A 12,239-nucleotide genomic window follows, 5' to 3' on the forward strand; every position below is an offset into this window, starting at 1 on the left:
TTAATTGAGTTAGGCCATGGATTGCATTAGTTGGAAGTTGGAACAGGGCTCTGGACTTACGGAAGGTAGCTTGGGCTCAGTTAAGCCTATCTGTCTTTGGATCTCTTCTAATTCACAGGCTCCATGTGGAGAAGAAAAAGAGGAAGAAGCCCAGATTCCCAGCGGCTATGCAAAGCAATCTGCACATTCACACGCAGCCATTTAGGGAGCAAATTGGCCCTGTGCCCCCTCTGACGATGGTTTTAAGAGAAAGGGAATTAGGGCGTTGAATCCCTAACTAGATCTTCTCCTTTGATGAGCCTCTTCATCCGCCTGTCCCTCATCTCCATTTCTTTGATGTGAGGCGTTGATTTTCCTGATTAAATAGTTTTTAAAGTAAAAAGCTCTTCTCTGGGCTCTGTAATACTGGGTACTTTACTTTACCTATTGTAGGTCCGTTTGTGTGCATGCTTGTTGAATGGTCCATCTGTGGTATTCTTTAATTGGAACAGAGCCCTTGGCTTGCAGATAATAATAAGGGTAGTACATGCATATTTTTCTCTGAGAAAGAATGTTATCATTTAAGCTTATGTCTGGCTTTTACCTCTTCATTTGAAATGGCTAGAAGGACTCATCGAGCCCTCTGAATTGCTAATTAAATTAAAGAGTAAAAACACATGTGCTTTTTCACTTGAGCTGAATTCCATCTCTGATCCCTATGCTGCTGCTGGTGAAAGCTTTTACCTGCTTTTCAACAGGTAAGGGAATTACATCCCTCTTGTATTGGGAGATATTTCCAACAACTGACAATGCTTTTAAAGAGTGAATGACATTATTTTCATGCCAAGAAAAGATGAAACAAAGCTGCAGCATTTATTTGATTTTTGACACCTGTGTTTTTTTTTATATTTGTTGTTGTTTTTTTCTCGTGGCATGTCCAATATGTCAATAGGAGTTACAAGTATCTCATATTTCATCTATTCAATAAAAGACATGCCAAACATAAAACAGCAAAATTCCTCCAAGGTAGTGAAATCCTAGGTGTGCTGAAGTTCAGGGCTGCAGCCGCTGCAGGTACCTGTATTATGAGAGTTCTTTCAACACCTGCCGGGCTTTGGATACCACCGGGCCCAATTATCTTAGTCTGCCTCTTCTTCTTAACCACCTCTTCAGTCTAACAGGTCAGGGGGACAATCAATCACACCTAAAATAAGGAAGTAATTTCCTGAGCTTTTATCATGGTGTTGAGGTTTTGTCGGGTTGCATTTCACACCTAAAGAAAGACGAGGCAGCTCTGCTTTGGGAATATATATATATTTATAAAATTGGCCTTTTGTTTTTGGTTCTGAAGACCCAGGATAATTTGGGTTTTATATATATATATGACGTATATGTACAAACCAATACTTACTGCACAGAAGAGCAAATGCAAAGATCAAGAAAATACACAAAAAAGTATTCTATCTTATGATGCATGTCGATAAAGGTTGTGCTACTTTATTACTTTAAAAAGCTGTATCCTCCTCCACTGCATCAGAAATGCGCATCTTGCTCAGAGCATGCATGCAGACAGTCAGGGATGTGGTGGGTGTGTTCTTGTAAACTCAATATTACATGCTTTGATATACTGCGTATCTTTTTTTTTTTTTTTTAAATCTACCTTCTTCTTTTTTTAAAGTTGGACATTTTGTGCTCATACTGTAATTAATATATTTTTTCAAATATTCTCCAAGCTAATTGTGCTCTGGCATACATTACAAGCCCAGTATTTTCTTTCTTTTCTTTTGAAGGACAAATATTAAACTGCAGTGGTTTAAACCGATCAGAGACTTATATTTGAGATTCAAATATAACAACCAAGTAATTCGAATTTTCTGGATTATATTTTACATCCACTTACTTAAAAAAAGATCAAAGCAACCTTACCGTACCTGTCCTGTGATTGGATGCTGGGACAGGTGTAGCAGAGATCTGGACAAATGACCTGAGGGTCTCATAATGGGGGATTATACTCTGGTGTGTTGTGTGCCTGCGGTAGCATCTTTCAAAACCAAGCCCGTTTTTATGTTTGTGTGCGTGTGTGTGTGTGTGTGTGTGTGTGTGTATATACATCTTCTAGGCTGTGCATGCGTGCTTGGGCCATCTCTGTCCTCCTACTGATGTCTAGAACAGACTAAATGGGCAATAATCTGCACACATCCCTCCAGATGTCCCAGTGAATTTCCTGTGGCTTAAGGCACCAGCTGAGCTCTTTGGAAGTCTCGATAACTTCTGCAAATGTGATTGAACCTCTGCTTCTTCAGGAATTTGTTGCAGGACACATTGTGCTTATTCCAATTTCCCCTCAAAGGGATGAAAAAGTGGGAATGTGCTTACTTCGAGTACTAGATCACCTATTGGTGCAATATTTCTCTTTTTAACAGGAATTCTACAGCAGGATGTTGAGTATGTGGTGTGGTTTTGAGGTTGGACTGAAAACTATTCCTTTAATTATAAGATGGATATAATGTTTAGACTTGATTGATCTCTGGTAGAGATTGTTAAAACTAAGACTATACATGTGTTTCCATTAATATCCTCTTTTGTTTTTTGTTTTAGTTGCAGATGTTAGCTGTCAGCAATAAAACAACATGGTGAGGTGAAAAAAGAGCTTTCCCCTCAAATGTCAATCAAATTTAATACTCAAGGCCCTAAATAGGAACCACCAAACACATGGTGCAAAAACAGCATGAATATCTGATCATGTCCTGCAAGCCTAACTAGATATTTAAAATCACTGGGCTAGATCTTGAGCCTAGTTAAAGAGGAAAATATGCAAAAACACAACAGTATAAGCATTTTCCTGGAAAGGAGTCTGATGTGGGGAAAGAGAAATCATGTAAAGATGGAGTTTCTGTCTGGGGGGAAGGTAACAAGAGGAATTTCTAAATTACATGTGTAGGCAACACTGAACAATGAGACAACAGCAGGCAGAAAAAGCCTAGCCCTGTTAAGTATGAGGCAGCCAGGTAATGACAATGTATTTGTGCATTTCAGCATCTCGGAATCTCCAGCTTGCCGGGGGAAGAAGGAAATATAATTTTTGTGGTTGCCATGGATACCTGCGTATGAAGGTTTTGCTGCGAGTCCCGACTCCTCGTGGAGATCAGTGAACCGCATGTGTCAGCCAGCATTAACCTGCTATGTCCAACAGATGCGCAGAGACACACATGCTCAAGACGGAATAATAAACACGCACAAACATGCGCATTAGGTTCCTCATCTCAGCATAAAGTACAATGCGAACTGCAGCCAGCTAGGCGCGCGCACACGGCTGCGAGCAGAGCTGTGCATTGTCAGAGCCGGTCTGGTGCTAGATACTCTTGAGTGAGCAGGGAGCAGTAAGCAGAAGAAGAAACACATGTAATGCTGTTCTGTTGTACTACATGAGGTGCAAGCGTCCGCTGTGGAGGGGTTTCTGTGTGTGATGTTGTCTAGCTCGTTTTTCACCGCTGTAATAACACTTACCTGCCATGCTTTCATGCCATACAATTCCCTGAATTTTTGGTAAAGTGCACTGATGATTTAATCATTGTTATGTGTTCATGTATGATGCTTTAGCTTTAAATTTAGAGTAGTCTTATGTGAACTAAATAAAGTACTGCTATTATTCCATTATAAATACTTGTAAAGCAAGAGTTCATTCTGGGGTGGCATGACTGTTAGGTTGCAGTGCAAGACCACTAATGTGAAGGTTGGTGGTTCAGTCCCTGGCTTCTCTAATATGTGTGTCTGCTGGCAAGATACTGAACCCTGTGTGTGTGTGTGTGTGTGTGTGTGTGTGTGTGTGATAACAAAATGTACTAAAAAGTAACGAGTGTGACTTTAGTGTATATAAAAACACCTTGAATGGTCAAAAAACCTAGAAGGCTGTTGGTCTGTACCTTGTAATGTGGGGTTTTAGTTGTTTGTTTGAATAACTTCAACTGAATCCTTGAAATAAAACTTGTGTTTACAAGCTGTTGGCTTTCCAAAAATAAGACTTTTGTGGTTTTTTGTGGCGCTAACAGATTACTAATACTAGATTGTTTTATAAGTAGATTGTTTTTAAATGAAAGTAAGGGGCATAAATTAGGATCACAGGTTTCCAAAATTCCAGCTAAGAATCAGCATCACAGCATTTCTGTTGCTTCCCAAACACGGCACACTTTTCTCTGCAGGCCCCCTACCAGACACTCTGGGCTCGTTGTCAAGTATTATGTTCTCAAGCGTTTGTGTTCGTCTTCTAAGCCAAGCTGCTGGAGTCCTCTTTGCCCCATCCGCAAAGGCCTACACAACGTTCAGCAGTCATATCTCTCCTTGTCTATCTGGGAGCCTGGCTTGTTTTCCCTCAAAGTCAAATTAAAAAGGTATGCCAGAAAAGAGAGCATATCTGCAATTCAGAACACATTTTTCTATCAGACAGGAGATATATTGCCGACTAAGTATTGTCAGATGTTGGCAAATTCCACATATTTTTCATATCCGGCCCCCTGAAACTTGGGGCCGCTTTAAGACTCAAGGCATATCATGGACAAAGACTGCGTTTGACCTTAGGAGCACAGGCAGGAATGAACCAAATATTCATTCTGTTTTCTGCGAAAATATTTTCTCTGATCTAAATGCAATATCACCAGCCATAAATCATTTAGGAACTCATTTGGAAATCATTTGGAAAACACATTTATTCGGGGGGAGGTGTTCATCAATAAATGTGGCTCCTGTGGAAAGTTTTATTTATATATTCAAGTATTCTGTAGATTCAGTTATTCATGTATTCACTCATTCACAAGGCCCAGTCAGTGGATTTGCTTTTGTCACCGTGTGTGTGTGTGTTTGTGTGAGAATGTGTGCGTGTGTACGAGAGACCTGAGGCATAGCCCTGCTCTGGTGCATGGCTAGTGCTGTTCCCCAGGGGGCTCTCATCTTTTACTGAGCCTTGACAGAAGATGGAGGCTGGGAGAGGGGTCCGCTGCATTAAAAAGCCTTTACCTAGTTCTGATTTATCACCCCTGCCTCACACACTCACAGACACACACGTGCACACAAACACACAAACCCCGCTTGCCAGCCCCACACCATCTCACCATTCCTCGTCGCAGCTCAAATCTACACTCTATCAAACGCATGGACATATAGATGCATGAGCGCGCACAATCACATGCACAGAGTCCAAGGGACACACATTTGCACACCATCAAACACATACTCATTCCATCATAAGATGGCTGCCTTGGAGAAAAAGTGAGGGTGCAAGGCGCCGCACTGCACCGCAGTGGTGATTTTGCATTTTAATGGTACCCCCCCTCTTCCGCCCCTCTCTCCCCTCAGTTGGTAATTCTGGTGAGTCGCAGGCTGGTAGGCAGCAAGCCACCAGCTACCTCATCACAGGAAGACAGAGTGACACAATTACAGGACAGCATTTCCCAGGTACGTCACCTGCAAATGGTTACATTTGATTGTGACCGCCTCTGAGGAGGCAGCGCAGGAGAGCAGGAAAAGATGGGTTTTTTGCTTGCGTGTGCACCGGGGGATGAAGTAGATTGTAATTATGCAACAAAAAGAAAGCACAGAGTCTGTAGAGGACACCTATCAAGCATGAGCCTTTAACTGCGCATGAAGATAGGCACAAATAAAACAAAAATCTCACTCAATGCAATAAGTGAGACATGGACAAAGGTAAACACTGTGTTTAGCTGCATTACAAGCAGCGCAAAAAGATGCAGAAGTAAAACATGCACGCATGCACACACACAAACACACACATAGAAAGCATAGCACTATGTCCTTGAGAGGGTCCAAGACATGGTAATCATATTCATTCATTCGTTCATACATATGGGTGGAATACATTTGCTCCATCTCTCCGCTCGAGTTATTGCATGAGTGCTGATAAAAACTCAGGACAAAGAGGAAAAAAAGAGAAAAGACACAGGGAATGAATTTGATCACTGAATAAAGACTTTTTCCCTCTAAACACACATTTACATGAGCTGACTGCACAAGAAGCTGCATATTTAGCGCTGCTAATTTTTATCATTGTGCTTTTTTGGTAAACCATAGTGAAATCGTCATCTCTACAGTCACGTTTCACCACAAACAAGACAGATAAGAGAGTTTTGGATTTTTGTCTGTGCAGATTTTCTGTTTCCAAGGCCCACAGTGTAGCCATTCACATAACAGAAAATATTTTGGGGGCTGCAAAGGTGTGAAGAGGCCAGCAGAGAAAATGGTAAAGCTGAAGTCCTTTGCCTTGTTGACGTTAATGTTAAGGATGTCTTATAGGCTTTGTCCATGTGTGTGCGATTAAAAGAGGCATCTGACGCTCGTTGCTGTGAAATTTATATTTGAAGCAAGGTCTTCCTCTTTCATGCGCAGGCTGTGTGTGTCTAATACTACATGCACATATTTGTGGAAGGAAACGAAGGAGGAGGAGGGGAGAGGTGGCTGGTAATGGAATAATTTCTCATTTCTTGCAATAGAGGCTGCTGGTATTAGAGAAATTATGATAAGTTCAGCCTGAAAATGGGAAGAAGTCATTTGTTTAACTTCTAGGTCTATGGATTTTTGAAATAGGTTAACATAACAACAATATGACAAAGAGAAACCTTTTTTTTGTCTGTGAAGATCAGCTGTCTGTCACCTCCACCACCCCGGTTCACGTTTTAATCTATGTTTTTATGTGAATTTGTCTGATTTACAGGATGCGTCAAGCCATTTAAAAGCAGTGACATTAGCGCTGGTGAATTGTGCCGTGTGTGTTCCAGTGTTTGTGCATATGCTGAGGAAATGGAGGGTGAGAGGAAGGCTGCTGCAGCTGTTGCCTCCAAAAAAAAACCCAGTAATTCATTGTTGGTCATGCTACAATCTAGATTACATTTCTCGTGGCTTAAAAGTGTATTTCCCCATAAATAGCAATCTACGACTCATAAAAATTCATTCTGCTTCAGCATAAACAATCCTCTCGTCCTCTCACCCTTGCATATGTGTATGGGTGTATATGTGTGTGTGTGTATTCATGCATTTGTCTGCACGGCATAAACAATCCCTTTTAAACTCCCGTCAGGAACACAGAGTGATCCATCAGTTTCTCCACAGAAAACCAATTTCACTGGAGATGTTCAGTTTTTCTCCGACACACCACCTATCGTCGCAGAGAGACAAAAAAAGGGGGGGAGGATGAGAGAAGGACACTCACATACACAGAGTAGAGGCAGATAAAGAAGAAAAAGAATGGCGAGGAAATGAAAAAGGGAAAAGAGGTAGGAACTGAGCAAAACTGTAATGAAAAGATGGAGGAGTGAAAGGAAATATGAAAGACTCATCTCGATGTGTTTAATCGGACAGCCTGGTATTTGCCTTCTCATCAGTTCAATATAGTATGTTTAAACCGCTCATCTGTTGCTCTACACTCATATGCACTAGAAATTGACACATAGTGCCTGTCAAATAGATTTTTATATGAATGCTGCGGGAGGAAAAAAGTGACACAGTTTCAGTTTCTAAACAGTTGTGTTATAATAATACACAAAAGAAAAGACGAAAGACTGCAAAAAAAAAAAAAAAGAAATCCTCGCTTTTGACTTTGAGAGCTTGAAGTGTGGAATTATGAGCGAGGAACAAGGCATGCTTTGGCGGCCCAGTTTTCCCCGTGTTGAAGCGGGCAGATGACAGCATAATTACAGAGAGACATCTCATAACATGTGATTAAGCAAACAATGCATTTTGTCTCCTCCTAAGGTCCCAGTTTCTCTTTTGTCTTTATGCGTGTGTTTGTTGAATAGCTGTGTCGCATGCGTGTTTTTATGCCCACAGGAAGGAAAAGGCAGTGAATCCATACGCATACGCGAACATCTATATGTGGGCATAGTCGGAGGTATCGCATGCAGCCAAACAAGAAATGGACAACAGGCTAATGCATCTTTGCAGTAATGGGCCTAAGTTAAAACAAGATGAGAAAGGCCTTCATTTTAGAGGAGCTGCATTGGTACTAATGACTAGAGGGCCTCCAACTGCCATCTCAGCCTATTATAACTTGGAGATAGCTCTTCTGTGTTTTTAAAGATGAATGCAAATTAAAAAGCATTAGGCTACATTCATTTGCGGTCTTTGGCATATAGGCCACTTTTGGTCCGAGGGCCACTTAAGACTGCCTTATTTCTTCAAATGACCTTGAAATCAAAGAAAGAGCAAGTTTTAATGATTTAGAGGGCTCTTAAAGACTCGAAAGGAAAAGCAACACAGGGTCTCATTAAAAATTTCATTTAAACATTAAAAAAGCTTTTTGTTACAAATGTCCCTGCCAGGATGCTGAGTTGATACACAAAGAGGCCCTTAATAATAGCCAGCATCTGAGCCAATTTGATGTCAACGCATCTCCTCAACTGTTTGGCGGCGATTCCATAAATAACAAGGCATTCTCATTTGGTTGTTTTATCATTTTCTTTGTGCGACTCTGCGAGCTGTGGTGCATTGTGATTTTAAGAGCAGGGCATGTGAATGACCTGGGGATTGCACGGTGTCACTTCACATTTAGCTTCTATTTCCTCACCACCAGCTCGTCCACTGCACATGCTATGATTTCAGTTTGTGCGCGACCGTGAACAAAAAAAAGTGAGACATATTCCATCACCCCCTTAAAATTCCTTCATTCCCTCCTCCATTGCTCCCTTATTTCCCCAATGACTCAGCGTGCCTTGTAAAAACCTTAGCCTGGCAGCTCAGCACCCTTTAAAATGTAAAGTAATATAACAAAGCCTGACACAATGATCTCTATTACTGTGCTATTGTTTTAGAGGTCCGGTGAATGCAAAGAGAGCCGTGGCTGTCTGAAATTAAGCAGGCCTGCGCCACAATGTTCACATTACCACTCTGAATGAAAATATGTAGAAATGCGATGAGAGGACTGTAATACTGTTTGTTTGTTACAGGTGTTAAAGCACTATAAGTGCCAAAAAAAGGAAAATGTGTCACATATTTTTCAGTTTTTGGCATGTGGATCCAACCCCTCCATAACTTCACATCTCATGTGTTTAGTTATTTACAGCCCTGACAACAAAAAGCCTTGAACTGTTCGGCAAACTACACAGCACCCTTTGTGTCACAGGCAAAACAGGAAATCAGGCTTTTGTCCGCTCGAGATGGCATCAAAAAACACCTTGTTTCATCTGTCTTAAGCAATCCCATCTTGACGCCTTCACACATCCCCATGTGGGGCTGTGCAGCTCCTCAGAACAGATTGGGAAACGGCACGATCTGCCGGGAAAGTCCCAGCGGGCTGCCATAACATGCTCGTTTGCCGACGTACCTCAGTTGCACTGAGCCCATGTTTGATTTCTCTCAGGTCGCCCCTCCTTTTCTTTCTCTCCTGCTCTCACTCTCAGTTTACTTCTATCACTTGCTCATTTCGCTGTCTATATCACCTACTTTCTTTCTTCCATTCTCTCTGTTCGTCTTTTGTCCCTGACACTCGGTCTCTGTCAACCTGTTGGCCTGTCTGTCTGCGTCTCTTTATTTTTCTCCTGGGCCTCCCTCGCGTCTTCTCTCACACCTCCCTCTCCTTCTCTTTCGCTTAAAAAAAAAAACGTGTTAGTTGGCTGCGCGTTTTGTAGAAATGCCAGCAGTGATTGTATCCTTCATCCACATTGCAATAATAAGGCAGGTGTACTCCTGCCCCCTCCATTTTCCTCACCTTCTTTCTTCCCTTTTGTACCTCAGAAATAAGGTATTGCAGCAGTAAACACTACAGGCAACAAGGCCAAAGGAAAGATATAGAGAAAAAAGATTAGATTGCCTTTTTTTTTTCATATGTTAGTTTCTGCGAGGCTTTTGTTGACACCTGGCTAAATCCAGACAAAATGCTGCTGTTTTTTTTTTTTTACTTTAAAGAATGCATTGCTACACGAATCAGGCCTTTTGTCGCCTCTTTCAATGTCCTCCTCCCCACTGATGCAGCCCTGCCAACTGTATAAATAGCATTTATATGTTTATTTGCAAAAAAAAAAACCCATCCCACTGAATCCCACCCCCCTGTGGGTTAAACATAGCAAAGTTTTGCAGAATCAGTTCTTGAATAAGTCTAAAAAGTTGTATTACACCTGTTACCGAGAAAACAAGTTTTTGTTTTGGTGCATACCCCGAAATACAGCTAGCAATAAATAATAAGATTTCATGTTGAGTATTTGTGCACAGGGGACAATGGTTTCCTGATTTCTCAGGTGTAATGCTTCTGTGGATGAATCGCAGGTGTAGGAGATATTGTGTGGTGGATAGAACCCAGGTGCGGGAGTTATTTCCAGTCTGTGCAGTTAATCACCAACCTGACGCTGAAATATGGCTTGCATTTTAGCGGTTTTAAAATAGAGTTCCCTTGACTGCATGTACTTAGGTAGGGAAATACTAATAATAAGGGCAAGATAAAGTCAAGAGACTATGAGAATGTTTCATATGTCTGTGCTGCAAAATGTGCTCTATTTTATCAGCAAGTCTGGCCTCAAAGTATGCAACGTAATAAGGACTAAAAAAAGAACCGTCTGCATGATAATAACTTGATAGTTTCAACTGCTATGCAGCAATCAGGGCTTTGATGTAAGGAGCTGATTAATAGCTAACCTCACAAATTCCTGTTAAAGGATTTGATGTGCAAATGCAGTCTTCTGAGTAAAAAGAACAAATGAGAGACGACAAACAACAGAGGTTAACTTTTCCTTGTTTTTGAAGGCCCAAACGCAACGTAGGGACTTGGAAAATGTGGAAATGTACACATGCGGTATAGATTTGAATTCGACAGATGCTACATGAACATATTTATTCAACAAACAAACCGAAATTTGACGGGTTTATTGTAAAACACGCTCCCTCTGTCTTCATTTTGGTTATGATCTCTCGAAAAGTCAAAATGTCACAAAGGTTTACATCAGAAACAGACTGTCTAAATATCCGATTATAAGCTGTTTATCCTCATTAAATGATGACAACATAGCAACGCCAATGTGCAAGTGGCCTTAGATGTGGTGCTGGTCAATATCTATTGACAGACAAATCATTGTTGTTGTTCTTTCGTTTCATCATTGTCCAGGCCCAATGCATGAGGGGGCTAAACTGCGACTGAATGTGATTGGATTTTCAGTCTCCATCATTAAATTCCCATGCGGGGAATACTAATTCCAGTATTTAGTGCGGTGATGCTAGGGCTTGCTTTCATCTTAAACTGATTCCAGTCTAATTAGATTGGGCATGTGGGGGGTGGTGGATGTATCCGTCTGGACTAATCCCTGCCTCTCTGTCCCAAACATTGTATTATCCAGAGAAAATCCATTGGCTGCAGGCTATTCAAAGCCAGATCTGCCTCCACTGCAGCCTCTGTACTGTATCATCTGGAAAGCTGTGGCTAGAAGGGTGCACTGTGCAGTGAGGGTGGAACCTAATGGTCATGAGTGATCTATGGGTTTCAGAAAACGCCATTTAGAATTTACAGTAAACCTTTTATCGTGTATTCATTGCAAGAGCGCTCACTGCTGTGGCCTCTTTAGCAAAGCTGTGTCTAAACTACTCTGAACTACCCTTCAATTCAGTGGGCCTCTTCATTCTGGGACAGTGCAGTTAGGTAGTCGGTTTGGGTGGCCCCTTTATGGTCACATCAAAATTCTGCTTTAAGGCTTTATGCTTTGTTTGGCCTATAAAAAGTAAACAATAACACACTTGTGTATATCCTCAGTACTGCAAACACACACACACATGTTACTGTGCACAGATTACCCTGTCATCCTGCCTGTGAATTACTGGCAGACTACAGTGAAAACACAATGTAAAGAGGTCCTTCTTCTAGGCGCTGAGAAGGCCAGAAAAATGAAAGGCCTTCAGCCATTGTTCTCCACAAAGGTCAAACGCAATTCAATCCCATAATATGGAAGCGGGGTGGGCTAAATCGGCAACCGCCTGCGCTTTAAGGGTGAGCAACAGGAAAGGGCCATTCAGCAGAACAGTTGCACCCTGTGAGCTGAGCACATTCGTCAAGGGCGAGGGGTGAAGTCAGAAGGGGGAGAACAGGGAGGGTGGGGGAGAGAAACGCTGTTTTTCAGGCTTTTACATGTTGCGGCTCTTTCAACTGATTCTGACTGAAAAGATCCCCATCTTCCCCGTTCATTTTTGCCGCCCTTGTGAAATTTCATTAGGTGGATTTAACAACTTGTGAATGTCGGCTTTCTCCGTGACCCTGACACTGATGGCCGACACGTCTCGCT

This window comes from Mchenga conophoros, linkage group LG9, assembly GCF_057382185.1.
Source record: "Mchenga conophoros isolate Kocher_MC1m ecotype Shallow Benthic linkage group LG9, M_conophoros_male_GT1.1, whole genome shotgun sequence".
Lineage (NCBI taxonomy): Eukaryota > Metazoa > Chordata > Actinopteri > Cichliformes > Cichlidae > Mchenga > Mchenga conophoros.